Genomic DNA, 23,199 nt, shown 5'->3' with positions numbered 1-23,199 from the left:
TGTTAGAGGGGAGCCCTTGCTGCTTTTGCTGTTTCTCTTGCCGAGGTGCAAGCGAGGGGGCTGCCCCCGGGGCCGGGGTGGCGTGAGAGCGAACGCGGTGCGGCCTCTTAGCCATGCTGCATTGAAACAGAAAAAGGAGCGTTTCGTCCGCGCTCTGCCTAGTGGCATCTTTGTGGGGGAATGGCAGCGGGCAGTGCTACGGCATACAAAACTGTTATTCATGTGCTTCCAGGGCTGCATTTATGGATCCATCTTCCGTGCAGCTTGCTTCTGGAGAGCCTGTGTGTGTGCGTGTTTGTTTGTGTGTTGCGGAGGGGTAGGAGGGGTGTCAGAATCCCCCTCCCCATCTTTCCAAAACCTAACTGCTGTTTGCTTCAAAGGACCAAGAAATGCCTGCCCAGTAATTTCCAGCCCCCATTAGGTATGGGAAAGGCCTTCGTCCACAGGCGTTTCCCCCCCCCCCTGCATCCTTTAGCGACTTGGGGAGCAAGTACCGCTGTGTTGCTAGGGAAATGAATGCTCCGTCTCCTGCCCAGTTGGCAGCACACCTGGACCCCTGCCCTGGCCAGTGTCGGGAGCAGGTAGTTCAAACTTGGGGGGGGGTGGAGGGGGTGAGACCTGCTTTTTGATCCTGAAGCATTTGGTGCTCAGCAAAGGGACTGGATAAAGTAGCCCTGTCGGATGACATGCTGGGTGCTTCTTTGAGGGAGGGTCTGTTGGAGATCAGGGTGGGGGCTGTAGGGTCAGAATCAAGGGGCACCATCGGGATTCCTGCAGAGTGGGTTTAAAGGTTGCTCTCCCACTGTTGTTAGGGACCCAGTAGGACGGGAGCCAGAAGACTACATATCTTTTGGGGGGAACCGCAAAACATAGTCCAGGAGAAAATGATCACCAAGGTGAACATTTCTGGCATGTTGGAAGGAAGGAAGGAAGGAAGGAAGGAAGGAAGGAAGGAAGGAAGGAAGGAAGGAAGGAAGGAAGGAGTAGTGATAGAATTTTCAGCATTCCACATTCCCTACTCACATATGTAGGTTGTATTTTGGGCATTGGGGCCCCATGCAAAGCTTGAATCCCCTCTCAAGTAAATCTGCTTTGGAAGGGGGAGGACAGACAGGCTCCACCTCTTCATATTTTCCATTCCCTGCCTGGGCAGTCCTGCCTTGCTGATCCTGCCCAGTGGTAGCAGCAAATAGAAAAACCCAACATGGAAGGGAGTGAAGGGGGGGGGGGCGGGTGTGGAGTCCTTAGCCAAATGCTTCCCACATGTGCTGGCCATGATCCTGGCCCTGCAGATCTTCATGCATTTGGCGCAATCTTCTTGCCAGGGCTTTGTGACAGCGCTCTTTTTGATGACAAGCCTCTTTTAGGACTCAGAAGCCGGTGTGTACATGCACATCTGCAGGGAGGGACTCTGGCCCAGTGGCAGAGTATCTTCTCTGCATGCTGAAGCTCCTAGAATCAGTCCCCAGTTAAAGGACCATGTCATAGGCAATGTGGAAAACCTCCACCTGAGACCTCAGAGCTCCTCCAAGCCTGGAGAGACATTCCCAATCTTGACCAACACAGGCAGCTTTTGTGTGTGTGAGAGAAGGACAGAGAGAATGGGCAGTGTGTTATGCCACAGTCATGATCCTTTAGGTGTGCTGCAGGGGGAGGGGGAGGAATCTTGGGGTCAAAGGGGGAGATGACAGCTTCTCTGCTTATTTTTATTGATGTAAACCAGACTTCCTCAACTTTTTTTTTTTTTTTACCATTGAGAAACCCTGAAAAATTCTTAAGGCGTCAAGAAACCCCAGAAATGGCATGGTCATGTAGAATATGATTGAGAAGCACAGCTGTGGACCTGCCCACCCAGGACCCCTCCCCTGCCCACCCCCTCCAGGCCCATCACTGGCCATTTGTGGGGGCGAGGGGGCAGGTCGACCTGACCAGAACAAATTTTTTAAACACCTAAAAATTTAATTAACTCCCACCCATTTGGGAAACCCTTCCAGGGCTGTCAAGAAACCCCAGGGCTTCACAGCAGCCTGGGGTGAACAGTGTCAGGACGGTCAGTTTTAGTGGGCGGAATCCCCTTTGGATCATGACCCAAGATGATCAGCACTGACAGAAACCCTATAATCAGTGGCAACCATGTTGAAAAAAGCCACTCCAATGTCCAGTGAGGTCAGCGACCCTGTCCTGGGACCGAAAACACTGTGACAAGTTCCCCCTCAAACAAAGAAGAGGTCCCTGCACTGTGGATTCTCCAGGAGCGAAAAAATATCACGACTTTGCAAAGAGATGGAGGGGGTCACACACATGAACACATGGAGCTGCCTTCTACTGGATCAGACTCTCGTTCACTCAGTATTGTCTACTCAGACTGGAAGCTGCTCTCCAAAATCTCAGACAGAGGTCTTTCTCATCACTTCCTGCCTGGTCCTTTTAACTGGCCATGATGGGGCTTGAACCTGGGACCTTCCACTTACCAAACAGTTGTTATGCCTATGGAGCCAGAAGGGACAGTAGCAAAGAGATATAGATGGAGCAGGGGATCAGTGAAGCGGGGGATGGTCTTGTTTATGTCCCTGGAGAGGTCCTCCTCACCACCATGGCCTGCAGTGGGGGAAGGGGATACGGGTGCCAGCTTTGGAGGGATGGATCCTAGGCAGGATGGGGACCTTAACAGGGTACAGTGCCATGGAGTCCACCTTCCAAAGCATTCTTCCCCCCCCACCCCGGGAATTCATCACTGAAATCAAGATAATGAGCTGGAATTCCAGGAGATCGCCCTGTCTGTCTCAGACACTGAAGAAAAAGACTGGCTTCCCTGTTAGAGTATCCTGGAGTGGGAGATATTTTGATGGAATGAATCATGGAATCCTAGAGTTGGACCATCCAGGCCATCTAGTCCCACCTCCTGCTCAATGCAGGATCAGCCTCAAGCATCCAGGAGAAGGATCTGTCCAGCCGCTGCTTGAAGACGGCCAGTGAGGGGGAGCTCCCCACCTCCTTAGGCAGCCCCTTCCACGGCTGAACTAGACTCCTAGAATCCTAGAGTGGGAAGGGGCCACACAGGCCATCTAGTCCCACCCCCTGCTCAGTGCAGGATCAGCCTCCAGCATCCAGGAGAAGGATCTGTCCAGCCGCTGCTTGAAAGTGGCCAGTGAGGGGGAGCTCCCCACCTCCTTAGGCAGCCCCTTCCACGGCTGAACTAGACTCCTAGAATCCTAGAGTGGGAAGGGGCCACACAGGCCATCTAGTCCCACCCCCTGCTCAGTGCAGGATCAGCCTCCAGCATCCAGGAGAAGGATCTGTCCAGCCACTGGTTGAAGGCAGCCAGGGAGGGGGAGCTCCCCACCTCCTCAGGCAGCCCCTCCCACTGCTGAACTACTCTGACTGTAAAAAAAATGTTCTTCCTGATATCTAGCCAATATCATTTTTTACTTTGTTGAAACACATTACTGTTTCATCTACTGGGCTTGGTCACGAGAGGTCCGGCTTTCGAATTCCTGTTGTCCACCGAACCATCCCTCACTCTCCGCTTCCAGCTGATGGGGGAATGTCAGAGATGTTCCCCGTGGCAGTGTGATTGGTGGGGAAAGGGAGCAAAGCACTGTGGACTTTCGTTGTGCTCTTTAAAAAGGGTGCATCATTCCTGTTATTCATGGGGCATGAAAGGTCAGCTGTGCAGCAAAGGAGCCTCTTGACACAGAGAAATGGCCTATTGGGAGCAGATTATGCCTCAGGCAGAGTAGTATGTATCTCCCCCCCCCCAAAAAAAAAATCCCATCTCCTTACTGGAGGCTGCAGCCTAGAAAGCAGGAGTTAACACTTTCTCTGTTTCTTTAAAACAGAAGAAATCTGCCTTCCAGCCCTCAAACTCCTTTTGATTTCCACAGGAGAAAAGTCATGGTTAGGATGCCCAGCCTCCAGGTGGGGCCTGCCAGTCTTGTCTGTCTTTCTGTCTATCTACACACCCATCCACCCACCCACCCATCTGTCCACAGTTTGGTGTCGTGGTTAGGAGTGCGGACTTCTAATCTGGCATGCCAGGTTCGATTCTGCACTCCCCCACATGCAACCAGCTGGGTGACCTTGGGCTCGCCACGGCACTGATAAAACTGTTCTGACCGAGCAGTGATATCAGCGCTCTCTCAGCCTCGCCCACCCCACAGGGTGTCTGTTGTGGGGAGAGGAAAGGGAAGGCGACTGTAAGCCGCTTTGAGGCTCCTTCGGGTAGGGAAAAGCGGCATATAAGAACCAACTCTTCTTCTTCTTCTATTTGTCCATCCATCCATCCATCCATCCATCCATCTCTTGATTTCATGGCCATGCCCTCCCTGCAAGCAGGCTCGGGGCTTTTCACAACAGTATTAACCTTTAATGCCAGCACTCAGTAAAAAAAAACAAAAATACAACAAAATTATATGAAGGTTTATAATTTATAAAAATGCCCCGTCCTCCGCTGTTCCGCCATTTCTCTCCGATCGCCATCATCTTGCTGGTGAATTTTCAGCCATATTAATGGTAATGGGCAAGAGGGGGGGAACCTCCAATGCGGGGGGAAATAGCCAAACTGTGGCTCTCCAGATGTCCATGGGCTACAAGGAGTTTGAATTATTGTAATGAGATGTGTGTGTGCATAAATTATTGTTTTCTGGGGTGATTTTTGCAAACCACCACAAGCTGCTTGGGAGTAGCTGTATAGAAATTGAAAGATCAATCAATCAATAAATTCCCATGAGCCCCTGAGTTAGGGGGAGAGAAAAAGGGAAGGAGGCCCAATGTACTTGTGTTCTAAATTACCCTGGCCTCAGCCGTAGGCCTGGCGGAAGAGTGCCACTTGACAGACCCTGCAAAACCTGACTACTCCATCCAGCCCCAGATCTCCACTGGCCAACTGAGTTACCTGTATTTTTTCCCTGTTTTATGTAAACCACCCTGAGCCTCGGGGGAGGGCGGTATATAAATATAATAAATAAACAAACACAGCCATCCCGACTGTTTAAGCCACTTGACTAAGCCACTTCATGCAAGAAGGTAACACATTGTCCCATTCACTGTGTTGACTGTGGGGCCAAGCAGGATCCTTGCCTAGCATGAGTTATCCAAAAACACACCAGACTGGAAAACCATTATTATTATAGTAGTAGTATTTTCTTCTTCTTCTTCTTCTTCTTCTTCTTCTTCTTCTTCTTCTTCTTCTTCTTCTTCTTCTTCGGTGAAAACAAAGGGAACTCACATTCATCGAAACCTGTACACAAAACAGAAGGTTGCATAGGATGTTATACTCCTGCATAAGAGGGCTGGTTTAGAGGTCTGGGTCAGTGCAATCATGTAATTCCTTCAGTCATCTCCAGGTCTTCTCTGGGCCAGCCCTGGAGCCCTGATATCATACCTCTGACGTGGCACGGTCACCAGGTCAGGAGCCCTCGTTCAAGTTCAGGTTTCTAAACCAAACATATTATTAAACTACCTTCTACTTCTGGCGTCAACCTGAACCAGTCATTGTTCTTTCAAGGATACAAAATTACAGCGACCCAGAATCTTAGCTTAAATATGGCTGGGCTCTTTGGGCATGTTTTTTTTCTTACCTGTATTTGATCTGTTTAAAATGGGGGGAGGATCCCACTGTAGGTGAAAAGCAGCATTTCTTAATACAGAGAAGGAACAGAGATGAGATTTTGATCTCCAATGGGGTGATGCCCTCTAGCATTTTCATGGCAGACTCAATATGGGGTGGTTTGCCAGTGCCTTCCCCAGTCTTTACCATTTACCCCCCAGCAAGCTGGGTACTCATTTTACTGACCTCGGAAAGATGGAAGGCTGAGTCAACCTTGAGCCGGCTGCTGGGATTGAACTCCCAGCCTCATGGGCAGAGCTTTCAGACTGCATGTCTGCTGCATGTCTGCACCACAAGAGGCTCTTGGGGATCCCTGTACTGGGCTATTAATGATTCTGACCAATAGGAATAGTCTTTCTTGACTTCAGTTTTGGTGATGACTAGACTCGATCAAGGAGCAGTTTCCCAATGTGAATTTGCGGTGTGTGAGAACTTCCGCGAAACTTCATCAGTAAGTGGCCTAATTTTTGTTCCTGCTCTCATTTTACACTCCCATTGTTGCTGAATTCTTACACTTCCAAATTGGTCCAAAAGTTCTAAATTCCGCCTGCAGTAAATTAACAGATTTAAATGAGGTATCTTTGTTTTGTTTTGTTTTAATTAAAAGGTAGCTATTTCTAGGCATCGGCACAAACTAAGCACATGAATATTTAAACAGACCAGCTAAATTGGCCACATAATGTAGCTGAGAAAGAAATGCATTGAAATTATTTGGTTCCCTTGAAATTTGCTGGATTTTGTATGCCATAAAAACCGTAAAACCTTTCAACAACTTTCTCTTCCAACTACAATATATAGTGTGATGGGCATGAACCCCAAACCAAGCCAAAAGGTCCACACCCGAACTTAGCCGGTTTGGAGACTGTGGTGCCTGCTTTCTCATGGCCGTGGCTTTCTGCCCCCAGGAGAAAGGGGAATCAGCCCGGAAGGGGGGTGAAGTGAAACCGTTGGGTCTAATGGCTCACAGCCGTTTCACGGAAGTCATTTCAACCTAACACTGGGGCAAGTCCACCCATCAGCTCTTAGGTTTAAATGGTTGCCAGACATTTCAACCTAACTGCTCATCTGTGGACCCCCATCCTAATCAGCTGTTAGGTTTAAGTGGCCCCAAACCGCTGAACATTTGGGGGGGAGACAAGCAGGTGGGGTTGCGGCATGAGGGCGGTAGAGTAGCGATCCCCAACCTGTGGGCTGCGGACCACATGTGGTCCTTCGACTAATTGGAGGTGGGCCCCGAAGGACGCCTTCTCCCCCCCCCCCCCCGACCATTTACAACACACTTTGGGTGTCATTATCTCCCATCACTCCCAGATGGGACTATCTCATTGCAGAGAAACAAGCTCAGGGTTCCCATTGATTTGTCATTGTCATGAGTTAAAATTTCCATGAAAATAAAATGTTCCTCATGTTCATTGTTGTGGCGTGTCTGTATCTTATTTTGAAGGGATGTTTAAACATTACCAGAGAGATCAGAGAGCGTTAGGGCAGTGGTTGAGAGTAGAGGAGTTAAAACACCCCCCCCCCCCCACCGGGCCTTAGTAAAAGCCATTGAGTGGTCCCCGGTGATAAAAAGGTTGGGGACCACTGCAGTAGAGAACCACTGCAATGAAGAAGAAGAAGAAGAAGAAGAAGAAGAAGAAGAAGAAGAAGAAGAAGAAGAAGAAGAAGAAGAAGAAGAAGAAGAAGAAGAGTTGGTTCTTATATGCCGCTTTTCCCTACCCGAAGGAGGCTCAAAGCGGCTTACAGTCGCCTTCCCATTCCTCTCCCCACAACAGACACCCTGTGGGGTGGGTGAGGCTGAGAGAGCCCTGATATCGCTGCTCGGTCAGAACAGTTTTATCAGTGCCGTGGCTTGCCCAAGGTCACCCAGCTGGTTGCATGTGGGGGAGTGCAGAATCGAACCCGGCATGCCAGATTAGAAGTCCGCACTCCTAACCACTACACCAAACTGGCTCAATGGAAGAACAAGGCTCCTGTACCTTTAAATGATTATGTAAAGTTTGAGTTTATTATTTAAAGGTTAACAGCAGAGGCTTGTCAAACTGTCATTAAAGAAGCTGTACCTGCTAAAAGCCCCTGTTTCTGCACGACTATTAAAAGCAAACAATTTCTGTCTTTCCGTGTATCTGTCACTGGTTTGTTTATTTCCTTTTATAACTCACCCTTTCTCCAAGGAGTTTAGGGTGAAATACATGCTTCTCTCCCAGTCCATGTTGTCTTTACAAGGCTATGCTGTCCATAATGCTTAGAGATGCAAGGACTCAAGTGTCGGCCTAGGACAGGGGAACAAGATTTGAGATCACAGCACATCTACATTCCCTTTCTGTCTCATGCATGCATCCACAGCCCTCTTTTCCTTCCAAGTGAGGTCAAGTGTCACCCAACAACCAAACAGTGGTGATATCTCTGGTACAATTCACTTTCATCTTGAGCATCATCGCCCAGTTGAGATCCCAAAGTATCCATTAGGTTGCCCTCATAATAAGGATGAATTCTACCACTGAACCATCCAAGCACTGGGAAAGAAACCCCGCTTTGAAGCTCAGCTCTTCCATAAACCCACCTTCTTCCCTTTGAGGAGAGAAAACATCAGCCAAGGAGCAGGTCAAAGATCAGTGGTAGAACCCCGTCTTATTGATCAAGGAGTGGGTCACAATTTACTATTAGAATCCATGTTTCTTGGTCAGGGAGCAGACCACAGAAGTAGAGTCCATGCTTACCAATCAAGGAACACTGTCAAAATTCCTCCTCTTTGCCTGTTTTCATGATCTTGGCATGGAGTGCTTCCTTAACCTGTTTGTTTGATCCTGCCATGTAGTGTCCAGTTTTGTGATTTTTGACGTGTTCTTTGCTTTTGCCAAGTGATGTTTATTTTGTCCTGGTTTTTGTTGCTGTTGCTGTTGTCGCTGTCATTTTGTTCTTCAGTTCTAGCAAGGGAAACCCTTGCTTCTATTTACTACTTTCTTCAATAAAGCAATTTCTTGTTTACAACAGATTTGCTTATTGGGAGCCTGACAGAGCAGTAGTGAAGTGCTTCTTGAAAGTGCATGCAGGCTTCAATTAATTCCTTGACGTCTTCCGCTCCCAGGGCTGGAACAGTCATCTGGCTTAGGCCTTGAACAAAATTTAGTGCTCTGAATCGTTGGCCTCGGGCTACATGGATTTGTTGCCTGGTTCTATATGGCAGCTTCATGTTTTCATACGTTTATCTCGGAAAGCGTGTGCAATGCTGTCTCTCACTGCGTCTGGTTTTTGTTTTCTGTCACATGCAACTATGGTGCAAGTAGTTTTGTTGTGTCTTTTTCTACACCGGGTGCGCTTGCACGGTGAATCTGAGGCTAATTTGAATGTTGCACACCTACTTCCCACAGAGAAGAATGGTCCTGCATACAGTGGCCCTATATGACACGGCATATACTTTCCTTCTTCTGAACTTTGGTAATGAATGCAGAATTTCCGCACTCCACCAACAGAGCTACTTTATCAGAGTCATTTCAGCAACCGAAGCAAATGTAAAGGAGGGTGTTGGCAGTGCATCTCCCCCCCCCCCCGGAAGGCTTTCCTCTGGTGCCACCTCTTGACTCTGAGATTCAGAGGTTTACTGCTTCTGAACGTGGAGGTTCACTTCAGTCACCATAACTAGTAGCTATTGATAGACTTATCTAGACCTATCCTCCAGGAATGTATTGCGTTCCCTTTTAAAGCTGTTTGCTCCTGTGGCCATCCCAACACCCTCTGGCAGCGAATTCCACATTAGAATCTCTCTGTGTGTAAAGTTAGCACTTCCTTTGGTCCCTCCTGAAACCTCTGCCCAACAGCTCCATTGGGCACCCTCGAGTTGTTATTGTTGATGCTTTAGGATGCTTAGGGCTTTTCTTGGATGCTTTAGGATGCTTTAGGGCTGATCCTGCGTTGAGCAGGGGGTTGGACTAGATGGCCTGTATGGCCCCTTCCAACTCTATGATTCTATGTTGTTGTTGTTGTTGTTGTTGTTGTTTGAATTGATTTCCCGCCACTCTCAGCGATGCCAGCTTGTGGCCAGTTACAAGATAAAATAAAAATACAAAGTCCCCTAAAAACCCTGCTAAAATAAATGAAGGAAGGGATAAATTCTGAAACTAACTTTCTTTTTGAATAACAGCATCCAAAGGTCAGCAACCAATGGACGTTCAATTTGGCTACTTTTTTTGTGTGTGGCCGTGTCTCTCTCATCTGGCTTATGTACTTGTGGCTTGAGAGCACCCTGATCCCAGTTGTGAGCAACCCCAGCGGCTGTGTATCCGTCCCTCCAACTGTCTCCAAGCCGTATCCCCCAGTGTGCGACAAGCAAGGAGAATTTGAGTGGTGATTTTAATTTCCCTTTGCTGCTGGCGGGGCTGGGGTGGGGACCCAAACTTTGATCTTTGCTCGGGTCGTCTTTAATTTCCAAGTGCAGCAAACCGTGAGGCTTCTCAGAAGGCGGGCGTTTAAAGGAAAGAAACAGGGAGAGAAAGACGACGTCAGGAGCCACAAGTTTAAACAAATTATTTCTTCATTATTTGCATCTTGCGCCTTGCTGACATTTGGGAGGCGACCCGCACTAAATGGGTTTTAAAAAAACAATTTTGGTTGCATTAAGGAGCCAGGAAGTTAGATTAATATGGGAGCTGACCTGTTCTTCTTCCCATTTAAAACACAAAACACAAAACGAAAAGAAAGCAAGCCACCGATTTAAAGGCCAAGAGAACTTCAGGATGCTGTGGGAAGTGCCATTAACTTCCAAGCGGCTGCTTCATTGGCACTTTGAATGTGGCATGCTCTTTTAAGCAATGGATCTGCTCATTCAACTTGTCCTATTTTGACAATGTGCTAAACGCACTATCCTTCATGCAGAGATGGTGGTGGTTGCTGCTGGCAGCTTCCCAGAGAGCATGTTCGAGAAGGGAGCGATCAGATCGGTGAGGGGGCTGGCCTACATAGGAACACTGAGCCGTGCCATGTGGCACTTTAACTGTGGCATGTGACCATTTCGAGGAGGCTCAATGTCCCACAAGATCCAGGTCAAACCCATTCTACGTACACATGTGCCTTCCGCTGACAACTGACTCATGGTGGCCCTATTAAGGGGTATTCAAGGCAAGTGAGAAGTAGAGGCAGCTTGCTATCGCCTTCCTCTGCAATCTCTTCCTAAGAGGTCTCCCATTCAAGTACTCACCTCCCGAGGAAGCCTGTTCCACTGAGGAACCGCTCTGACTGTCAGGAACTTCTTCCGGATGTTTAGACGGAATTTCTTTTGCATTAATTTCATCCCATTGGTTCTGGTCCGTCCCTGTGGGGCAAGAGAGAACAACTCTGCTCCAGCCTCTACCTCAGCAGTCTGCAACCTTTCGGCGGCCGCGGGCCGCTGTGATGGGGTGGGGGAGAGGGCGACCCAGTGCCCCGTGCACGCGCGGCAGCCCCGGCGCAAACGTGCATGCACGGACTTGCCACGCGTGTGCGTTTGCGTCCGGTGGGGGCACAAATGCTAACACACGGCAGCACATGTGCAAACATAAGGTGAGGTGCAAAGATGTAAATGTCCGGGTGGGTGGGTGGGTGGATGATGGATGGATGGATGGATGGATGGATGGATGGATGGATGGATGGATGGATGGATGGATGGATGGATGGATGGATGGATGGATGGATGGATGGATGGATGGATGGATAGATAGATAGATAGATAGATAGATAGATAGATAGATAGATAGATAGATAGATAGATAGATAGATAGATAGATAGATAGATAGATAGATAGATAGATAGATAGATAGATAGATAGATAGATAGATAGATGCAATTAATAAACTCCCACCCATTCTGGAAACCCTTCCAGGGCCATTAAGAAACTCCAGGATTTCACGAAACCCTGGCTGAGAAATCCTGCGCTAAGGAATTCAATGCTTACTGTTCCAGCATCACTATCTATACACATTTTGCCTTCCAAATATTACCTTGTGAGTCCTGCATGCAGTGGAAAACATCATTTAGGTCCTCATCGTGGAACCCAGCCGGCTGTCGGATATTTTTGACCTGTTGCTGGCTTTTGAAAGAGGATAGAGAAGCTCGAACCAGGGAATCAGATGACGTGTTCAGGTGGAAATTGTGTAATTTGGTAAAGACCACTGCATAAAGAAGTCTAGGGGTTGCCAGCGGTGTTGTGGAAGAGCTCTCACAAGGAAGGTGCGGATGAGATGTCTGTCCAAGGGTTTCGGGGCCCTTGTCCGTGTGCTAGCCATGTGCTTCTCCACGCAAGCTCTTAAAAACGTGTCTGTTGTCATGCTTTGCACATTCCAGTAGATGGCAACTCCCGTCTTCCTGACATTTCAAGTCTAATAAAAGCAGAAAGTCCGCCGCCCCCCTCCATCTTTCATCTATATACAAAGATAAGGCATATATAGATACATGACTCAGTTCTATTTTTACGGGAATTGCCCAATAGCGCCTGATTTTAGACCGACCAAGAGAGAAGCAGCTCGGAAGCTCAGAAGCAATTTAATTCCATAACTAGCTATACTATTTCGAGATTAGATTAGAAGGGATGGTGATTAAATGTAGGGAAATTTTGAACGAGATCGAAAGCCGATTGTCCTTTCAAACATTTGGGGCAGTTATGCAATTGAAATCAATGAACTCCTCCCCCCCCCTTTTCTCAGTTTATATTAGCCTTCTGCATTGTCCGGGAATCCCTTCCTCAGACCTGCCTAAGAATGAGGACAGAACTCCAGACATGAGGCTAATCTTAGTAGTGGATGGATTTTGAAAAGAAAATGTTTCCCGATGTTAAGACCTGAATGGCTCTCAGTTGTTTGAGTGACATAAATGCAATGCATGGCTGTAGTTCACAAATTCTCAAGGCAACCTAAGAGTTTGGACAGGTGGGAGGGGGAGAGACAGGTAGGACACAGTAGGATACTCTGAATAGCAAATTCAGGTCTGCCTCTATCTACGGTGTAGATGGGCCATGAGTGTCAGTCTCCTGCTCCTAAATGCTATGTTTGTAAAGCCTTCTTTAAAAAGGGGGGGGGGGGTTTGCTATTTTGTGACTTTGGAATTGTGCTGTACCGAGATTAGACTTAAAAAAACCAAAAAGCTTGTGAGGGTAGATGATAGAAGTGATGCTCAGTGGGGAGGGTGGGAGCAATGCCAGACTGGGGGCCACCCACTTTTGCTTCCACCTTTTACCTTAAAAAAAGGAAAATATGACATAATACAGAGATACTTTGCAGATGGGTCCCAAGAAGTAGAACATGTTCAGCAATACGTCCGTGTTCTTTTTAAGAACAGTTGCATTATGGGAGTGAGTAGGGTTGCCAGGCTCCACCTGAGGCCCTTCAGGGTCTGGGACCCACATACCTGATGGACCGTCTTCTGCCCTATGCCCCTCGCAGGGCTTTGCACTCTGCAGGTACCAACTTATTGACCATTCCTGGCCCTGGGGTGGCTCACCTGGCCTCGACCAGAGCCAGTGCTTTTTCGGTCCTGGCCCCTACCTGGTGGAATGAGCTCCCGGAAGAGCAGTGGGTCGTGCGGAAGCTTTCTGCGTTCTGGAGGGCCTGCAAAACACAGGTCTCCCACCAGGTTTATGGTCAGGGACAGCTAATGTTACGGGTCCCCTCTTCCTGTTGGCATCTGAATATCTTGGCGCCGAACGTCTGGTTCCCCCCATGCTGCCTTCGTAAGGTATTATATAAGAAGACAGTGGTTTTGTCATCTGTTGAAGTTATTTTTTGTATGTAGATATTGGGGTTTCAATGGGATTTTATTGTATTATTGTATGGATTTTTGTGTGCAACCCGCTGCAAGCCGGTCTCCGAGTACGGAAAGCTAGAAAACAAACAAATTGCCAGAACTGAAAACAGATTTCTCATCTACAGGTACCTATTCCTCTTGAGAAAATGGCTGGTTTGCAAGGTGGATTCTGTGGCCTTTTTCTCCTGACGGGGTCCCTCCCCTCCCCAAATCCCGTCCTTCCCAGGCGTCGCCTCAAAATCTCAAGGACTTCCCTGACCCAGAGTTCAGAAAGTGAGGGATGATCCTTGGAAGTCCTTCATATGCCTCCTCCCTCTCCTCTCAGCATCCCCAAGACTTCCAGTTCTGTTACTTAACAAACCACAATTTTAGGATTCTTGCTTCCAGGTCTAAGAACGATACGGCAGCTTATTCTTTGGGCTGATCTGGGATGTCTCAACACACCATGTTTTTCGTGGGAACCAGTGGGCAGTCTTCCAGCCTCACGGCCCAGGAGGATGGGGCGGGGGGGGGGAGGGAACAGGAGCAGGAGGGCTTCCAGAGCTTGTTCACAGAACAACAAACCATTTGTCACGATGTCTTCATGCAGCCGGTTTTCTTTGTGCCTCTCCTTTGGAGACTGTAGGCATATCCCACCTCTTTTCTGTGTGTGTGCCAAGGCTTGAGCAGCTGCTGTCTTAATCTTCCCCCCTACCTCCTTGGAGTATCCTTGTGCCAGGAGATCACTTTGTGGCCTATCAGACTTGAAGGACCCAAAATCAGCATCCTTCCCTGAACGAAGGCCAATGATACAGCAGCCTTTCTCAGCCTTTTTACCACGGAGAAACCCCTGAAATGGTCTCCAGGCTCCGAAAAACCGCAGACATGGTGTGAGCAGGCAGAATATGGTTTTGGAGCAGAGCTGTGGACATGCCCACCCGAGACCCCTCCCCTCCCCACTCCCTCCTGGCCGATTGATGGCCATTTGGGGAGGGCTGGGTGGGTTTCACAAAACTCTGGTTGACAGGATCTTGGAAATGATCTGGAGACAAATTTACCTGGACCCGTAGCCCCCAAGCAGTGTCCCCTGGTCTGCCCATTCAGAGAACCTTTCCATTTCCAAGCTGTTTATGTCCAGATTTTTGTTTTTACTATGTTAAATTCTTTAATGATTGATGCCAGTTAGAGGCATAATAAGATTTGACTTTGTTTTTGTGTGTTTATTTTTAGTCTTCTTAAAAGATCTAGGGCTGGTCTTGTTTTTTTGTTTTTTTTTGGAGGGGGGTTAAATATATCATTGCTGTATGCCTGGGATGAATGTACCGTATGACAAATGAAGATGCTACTTAGCTTTTTGTCACAAGAATGTGAGTGTCTTGCTTTCCAGGGAGATGTGAAGGAGCTCTTCGTATTTTCCCTAGCTGCAACTGAGTGGATTGGATTGCAAACATAGATATTAGTTGGGAGCTTTATTTACATATTATATTATATTATATTATATTATATTATATTATATTATATTATATTATATTATATTATATTATATTATATTATATTATATTATATTATATTATATTATATTATATTATATTATATTATATTATATTATATTATATTATATTATATTATATTATATTATATTATATTATATTATATTATATTATATTATATTATATTATATTATATTATATTATATTATATTATCCCCCTTCAAGGATCGCTGCCTTGTTGTGGCAAGGGGGCTTGCGTAGTTCAGTGAAGCTATGAGCTATGCCGTGCAGGGCCACCCAAGACGGACAGGTCATAGCTGAGAGCTCTGACAAAAGGTGATCCACTGGAGAAGGCAATGGCAAACCACTCCAGTATCTTTGCTATGAAAACTCTATGGACAGTTCCAATAGGCATAACGATATGACGCTGGAAGATGAGCCCCTCAGGTCGGAAGGTGTCCAATATGCTACTGGGGATGAGCAGACGGCTAGTACGAGTAGCGCCAGAATGAATGAAGCGGCTGGGCCAAAGCCGAAAGGACGCTCAGTTGTGGAAGTAACTGGTGGCGAAAAGACAGTCCGATGCTGTAAAGATTTTTATTCCATAGGAACCTGGAACGTCAGATCCATGAATCAAGGCAAGCTGGACGTGGTTAAACAAGAAATGAGAAGACTGAACATCGACATTTTAGGAATCAGTGAACTAAAATGGACAGGAATGGGTGAATTTAATTCAGATGACCATCAGGTATACTACTGTGGACAAGAATCTCGCAGAAGAAATGGAGTAGCATTCATAATCAATAAGAGAGTAGGAAAAGCAGTCTTGGGATACAATCCCCAAAATGACAGAATGATCTCAGTTCGAATCCAAGGCAAACCATTCAACATCACAGTGATCCAGGTCTACGCCCCAACCACTGCTGCTGAAGAGGATGAAGTTGATCAGTTCTATGAAGCCCTACAACACCTTCTAGAAGCAACGCCCAAAAATGATGTGCTTATCATCATGGGGGATTGGAATGCTAAAGTAGGAAGCCAAAAGATAACCGGGATAACAGGCAAGTTTGGCCTTGGAGTACAAAATGAAGCAGGGCACAGGCTGGTAGAATTTTGTCAAGAGAATACAATGGTCATAGCAAACACTCTTTTCCAGCAACCCAAGAGACGACTCTACACATGGACATCACCAGACGGTCAACACAGAAATCAGATTGACTATGTGCTCTGCAGCCAAAGATGGAAAAGTTCTATCCAGTCAATAAAAACAAGACCAGGAGCTGATTGTGGTTCAGATCATGAGCTTCTTGTTGCAAAATTTAGGCTTAAATTGAAGAAAGTAGGGAAAAGCACTAGGCCACTCAGGTATGAACTAAATCATATCCCTGACGAATACACAGTGGAGGTGACAAATAGATTTAAGGAATTAGATCTGATAGACAGAGTGCCTGAAGAACTATGGACGGAGGTTCGCAACATTGTACAAGAGGTAGCAACTAAAACCATCCCAAAGAAAAAGAAATGCAAGAAATCAAAATGGCTGTCTGAGGAAGCTTTACAAATAGCTAAGGAGAGAAGGGAAGTGAAAGGCAAGGGAGAAAGAGAAAGATACACCCAATTGAATGCAGAATTCCAGAGAAAAGCTAGAAGAGATAAGAATGCCTTCTTAAATGAACAGTGCAAACAAATAGAAGAAAACAATAGAATGGGGAGGACCAGAGATCTTTTCAAGAAAATTGGAGATATGAAGAGAACGTTTCATGCAAAGATGGGTATGATAAGGGACCAAAATGGTAGGGACCTCACAGAAGCAGAAGAGATCAAACAAAGGTGGCAAAATTATACAGAAGAACTATACAAGAGCGAGCTTAACATCCCTGATGACCACAATGGGGTAGTTACTGACCTGGAGCCAGACATCCTGGAATGTGAAGTCAAATGGGCCTTAGGAAGTCTGAGCAACAATAAAGCTAGTGGTAGTGACAGCATTCCAGTTGAACTATTCAAAATCGTAAAGGACGATGCAGTAAAAGTGCTACACTCAATATGCCAGCAAATTTGGAAAACTCAACAATGGCCACAGGATTGGAAAGGTCAGTTTACATTCCAATCCCAAAGAAGGGCAATGCCAAAGAATGTTCAAACTACCGCACCATCGCACTAATTTCTCATGCTAGCAAAGTTATGCTCAAAATCCTACAAGCTAGGCTCCAGCAATATGTGGACCGAGAACTTCCAGAAGTACAGGCAGGATTTCGAAGAGGCAGAGGAACTAGAGATCAAATTGCCAACATACGCTGGATCATGGAGAAAGCTAGGGAGTACCAGAAGAACGTCTACTTCTGCTTTATTGACTATGCTAAAGCCTTTGATTGTGTGGAGCACAACAAATTGTGGCAAGTTCTTAAAGAGATGGGAATACCAGAGCATCTTATTTGTCTCTTGAGAAATTTATATGCAGGTCAAGAAGCAACAGTGAGAACTGAACATGGAATCACTGACTGGTTCAAAATTGAGAAAGGAGTTCGGCAAGGCTGTATACTGTCGCCTTGCCTATTTAACTTGTATGCAGAGCACATCATGAGAAATGCGGGATTAGAGGAGTCACAAATTGGGATCAAGATTGCAGGGAGAAATATCAACAACCTCAGATATGCAGATGATACCACTCTAATGGCAGAAAGTGAAGAGGAACTAAAGAGCCTGTTGATGCGGGTGAAGGAGGAGAGTGCCAAAGTTGGCTTGAAACTCAACATCAAGAAAACAAAGATCATGGCATCCGGCCCTCTCAATTCCTGGCAAATAGAAGGGGAAGAAATGGAGATAGTGACAGATTTTATTTTCCTGGGCTCCAAGATCACTGCAGATGGGGACTGCAGCAAAGAAATTAAAAGACGCTTGCTCCTGGGGAGGAAAGCTATGGCAAATCTAGACAGCATCCTAAAAAGCAGAGACATCACCCTGCCAACAAAAGTGCGTTTAGTCAAGGCTATGGTCTTCCCAGTTGCAATGTATGGCTGCGAAAGTTGGACCATAAGGAAGGCCGAGCGTCAAAGAATTGAGGCTTTTGAACTCTGGTGCTGGAGAAGACTCTTGCGAGTCCCTTGGACTGCAAGGCGAACAAACTGGTCAGTCCTAGAGGAGATCAGCCCGGACTGCTCTTTAGAAGGCCAGATCCTGAAGATGAAACTCAAATATTTTGGCCACCTCATGAGAAGGAAGGACTCCCTGGAGAAGAGCCTAATGCTGGGAGAGATCGAGGGCAAAAGAAGAAGGGGACGACAGAGAATGAGGTGGATGGATGGAGTCACTGAAGCAGTAGGTGCAAACTTGGGTGGACTCCGGGGAATGGTGGAGGACAGGAGGGCCTGGAGGATCATTGTCCATGGGGTCGCGATGGGTCGGACACGACTTCGCACATAACAACAACAACATATTATATTATATTATATTATATTATATTATATTATATTATATTATATTATATTATATTATATTATATTATATTATATTATATTATATTATATTATATTATATTATATTATATTATATTATATTATATTATATTATATTATATTATATTATATTATATTAATATACCGCCCTCCCTGGAGGATGTTTTAAATTTTGATTATGAATGTCTTAATTATTTTGTGAACTGCCCCGAGCCCTCTTGTTGTATGTGTGAGAAAGGTGAGCAGGCTGTCCATAAATGTAGTAATAAATAAACCTATTCATGAGGTTATGGGTCCAGAGTGTTAAAATAATACTTGGGAAATAGATGCTCCGCTAAATTCACCCAGGGGTTACAATTTTTGTCCTGGTCTAGCACTGGCCTTCTACTATATAACGTTTGAACAAGCCTGCACGGTAATTTTGGTCAGCTGGACTGAGCTTTCTATCACAGATGAATGAGCAAGGTAATTAAATCTCTTTGGGGATGTCAGCCTCCTCTATGGAGGAGCCCCCCAAACCCCAAGAAACCAACCTTTTCCGTGAGCTGCAGGTCCTGAGTCTATCGCTGCCCAGTGGTTTGTTTCTCATTATTGCATTTAGTGCTACCGCGAGGGCTACTCCAGAGCCTTCATTAAAACTTGCTTGAGGCTAGCATTTCCCCCCCAGGTCAGTAATGAGTTTAGAGAAATGGATGTTGAAGCTAGAGCCCTTCTATCTACCAAAATGAATTACATCTTGTTGAGCAACCCCCCCCCCCCCCAGGCCAGCATTTCAAATTTGCCACAAGGAACTTTCATTGGAAATTCTATTTCTGTATGGAAAAGAGTGCATGTTTCTGTTAGAAAATGCAAAGCACACTGTTTAAAAAAAACAACCCTGTTTTGTTATGGAGATGCGATGCATGCTTAATATACTTAATGTGCCCAGTCCGTGAGGGTTTTCACACAGAGAGAGAAGCAACAATGCATAGTGCATTTCTGAAATATTATCTTTCATACATTGGTGAGGCCTTTTGTTGTTGTTAATATTGGGTAAAACGGGGGGGGGGGGGGAAGCAACCATTTGTCATGGACTCACCAAAACTTTACACAGGATCCCCAATCCTCCACATGCCCTGGTTAGGGGGAAATGTTGTTAAAAGAGATGACAAAGATGACATAGTTCCAATGGTAACAAGAAAGAGAAATTTTACTTCCCAAACTAAAAGTGTATCTAACATGACTTATTCATGTCGATACGTTTAACTTATTGTGAGCAGATTAACTTGTTACAGCTCCAAGCACAGGGAAGAGAACAGGGAAGGTGAGCTGTGTTAGGAGCTGGAGTTGGAATTGGAGTTGGATGGGAGACCAACAAGCTCGTCCAACATCATTGCACCAAGGAAAATATTGTCCAACCAACTCCTGTTCATCTCTTGCCCTGGAAACTCTATGGCGCTGGCTGTGTTTTAACACACTTATTTATTATATTCAAGGCGTGGCACAGCCAGGAATTAAATTTGCCTCCTAAGTAGTATGCACGTTGTTGAGTTGATTTCCCACTACTCTCTTTCATTTCCTCCCAGTCTTCCAGACACGGCCGGCTAATGGAGCAAAGCATAATATAATAAAGGCATAGATACAGTTTGGGCTTGTCTGTTGCCGAGACAAATCTTTGCAAGGCAACCTGGAGAAGTGGCTCGGGTCAGATGACCTGAAGATCAGAGAGCTTGATTCAGTTGATTCAGAAACTCTATGTAGTTTCAGTCAGTTGCAAAGTGGCTCGTACAGCCAAGGGCCCCTAGCAGGTCATCACTGTTGGATCTCAAAGTGAGCAGGGCTAATAATTTCTTCAAATAGATGCATCCGGAATCCGGGCCTCATTTGGCTGTTATTACCACCGTGATCCTCATTAGGCAGGCTATGCTGAAGTTGCAGACCTAAGCACAGTGCATTTCCCCCCCTAAATCCAAATGCGTTTAACTCAATGACAATGACTTCCAGATAAAATTATTTTGCACAGTGTTTTGCACTGTGGTTTACCGACATCCTTGCACCCGTACGCAAGTCTTGAGGTGCTTCTTTTTCTGGCCTTGCCGATCCTGCTCAGGAGTTTGCACGGACAACTACTAAAACGAACATGTAAAATAAAATATAAACAGAATATATAATAAGACCATCGAGAGAGAATCAGTCAGGTCTTAAGGTCCCGGACAAGAACACAAAAACCTAACTGGAAAACGGTTTGGACCCTGTCCATGGGAATAATAAAATCATATAAATATTTGTGGAGCACAACTTATAAAATTATGAAATTTAAAACATTCACAGAGTTCCAAGGCTTTTCTTGGAAAAGCATAATATGCACCATACATTAGTCAATGTTAGACCTAACACATTTCGACCCATATTTGGTCTTCTACAGAGGTCTAATTAGGGACACAGAGAGTGACACTGAGCAGGGGGTGGGACTAAATGGCCTTGATGGCCCCTTCCCACTCGAGGATTCTCTGAGTCTAGTTCAGTAGGGGAATGGGCTGCCTCAGGAGGTGGGGAGCTCCCTCTCACTGGTGGTCTTCAAGCAGCAGCTGGACAGATCCTTCTCTTGGCTGCTTGAGGCTGATCCTGCCCTGAGCAGGGTGTAGGACTAGATGGCCTGTGTGGCCCCTTCCCACTCTAGGATTCTAGGAGTCTAGTTCAGCAGTGGAAGGGGCTGCCTGAGGAGGTGGGGAGCTCCCCCTCACTGGCCGTCTTCAAGCAGCGGCTGGACAGATCCTTCTCTTGGCTGCTTGAGGCTGATCCTGCCCTGAGCAGGGTGTAGGACTAGATGGCCTGTGTGGCCCCTTCCCACTCTAGGATTCTAGGAGTCTAGTTCAGCAGTGGAATGGGCTGTTTAAGGAGGGGGTGAGTTCCCTCTTCACTGGCAGTCTTCGAGCAGCGGCTGGACAGAGATTTCTCAGGGATATTTTAAGTTGATCCTTCACTGAGGCTGAGCAATGGGTGGGGCTAGATGGCCCGGATGGTCCCTTCCAACTCTGAGTCTGTGATTCTATGGGATAATGTCTCTGTATCCATAGGTCTTCACAGCCTATTGCCAACCTACACTGGAGAGGAGAAATAAAACGGAAAGACCAAAGAGATTCTGTATATATTTGATGTCCTAGTCATAGGATCAGGTCCCCAAATGTGAACCGTTGCTTGGACATTCGGTCTATTTTCCTAGCTAGCAGCCAATGAGATGAAATCGTATTTCTCTGGGCACCTAGAAGCAAATCTGAACATGGTATCAAAGAAAACAATTGATGTGGAAAGAAGTGTTTTAAGAAACAGGAGGATTAAGCAGTGCAAAATGTTCAGATGAAGATGAAACACCTCTTATAAATGGTGCAGACTTAAAAAAAATAAAAAGATAATAGCAAAAGACATGGAAATTGTCCCTAGCATGAGATGATAGATTTCTGCCTTCTCTGTAGTTCGATTAGGATCACTGCTTTATGGGGTAAGGTATCTCCCATAAATGCACATCATACGAACTGCTTCTGAGTCAGCATTTCCCCCCCTCCAAGGCTACCACAGGAGCTGCAATGTCCCATTAAGGTGAAACGCTCACATGCGGTTGGACCTCTCTCGACCCAAGGAAGTGTTTGATGTAAGGGGTGGCAATTTGGGGACACAACTGATTTTGCATGCAGGGAAATGCGGGGTGGGTGGTGGGTGGGGAGGGAACAAGCTTAACGCTGCAGCCTTGATTCATCGCCTAATGATTTGGGAGAGCTGCGAACGAGATTAAAAATTAGAATTTCCAGGCATAAAAGCTGATTTGATGGGTTTGGACAAGAAAAATGGCAAACAGAGCAAAACAAGAGCGAGGAAAGTTAAAATATGAATTAGTACAATTGCATTTGAATTAATCGTCCCCCTTCTATTTTGTTGGCGCCAAGAGAGGTTTAAACGGGATTGGATTTGCACAATGTCTTTCATTAGGACCGATTCCAAGTCGCAGGGCTTTGGGTGCTTGCTGAAGAGGGGCAGTGACCTTCTGTCTGCACAAGCAAGCGGTGCATCCGTGTGCGCGCATGTGTGTTTGCGAATGCGTTTGCGTGTTTAAGAAACAAATACGGTTTTGTTGTGTGAGAAGATAAGACAATTTAACTAAAAAACGCTTGATTTCGTTTCTCTTGCCAGGAATGATACAGAATAAATTTCCCACTGTCGCATCTTCCTGACTCCGGGTATGCGCGCGCACATGTACGGGAACAAAGACTGAGTCCGGCGGCACCTTTAAGACCGACAAAGTTTCATTCAAGGGATGAGCTTTCATGGTCTTAAAGGTGTCGCTGGATTCAGACCTTGTTCTCCTCCAGACCAACAGGGCAACTCAAAGCATCCATGTTCAGTATCTGCCCAGCTGCTGCTTAAAGATTGCCAGTGAAGGGGAGCTCCCCACCTCCTTAGGCAGCCTGAACTACTCGGCTGAACACGGCTGAACTACTCGGACTGTGATTTTCTTTTTCCTGATATCTAGCTGGTATCTCTATAAAAGGTAAAGGAATCCGCTGTGCAAGCACTGGGTCATGTCTGACCCTTGGGGTGATGCCCTCCAGCGTTTTCATGGCAGACTCAATACGGGGTGGTTTGCCAGTGCCTTCCCCAGTCATTACCGTTTACCCCTCAGCAAGCAAGCTGGGTACTCATTTTACCAACCTCGGAAGGATGGAAGGCTGAGTCAACCTTGAGCCGGCTGCTGGGATCGAACTCCCAGCCTCATGGGCAGACAGCTTCAGACAGCATGTCTTCTGCCTTACCACTCTGCACCACAAGAGGCTCTTGATATCTCTCTACATGTCATTTAAAGCCATGAATGCGGGTCTGATCCTTTGCTGCCAACAGGAACCACGCCCTGCCCTCCTCCAACCT

The 23,199-nt window shown here is 46.4% G+C and overlaps 1 protein-coding gene across 3 annotated transcripts in view; it reads left to right on the top strand.

Moving 5' to 3' along the window:
* Window positions 1–23,199, top strand: part of CTNNA2 (catenin alpha 2) — a 459,457-nt gene that overhangs the window by 286,460 nt on the left and 149,798 nt on the right. The gene's annotated exons all lie outside the window — the stretch shown is intronic.

Source organism: Paroedura picta, chromosome 10, assembly GCF_049243985.1.
Source record: "Paroedura picta isolate Pp20150507F chromosome 10, Ppicta_v3.0, whole genome shotgun sequence".
NCBI classification, from domain to species: domain Eukaryota; kingdom Metazoa; phylum Chordata; class Lepidosauria; order Squamata; family Gekkonidae; genus Paroedura; species Paroedura picta.
This window is presented reverse-complemented; position numbering and strand designations above follow the sequence as displayed.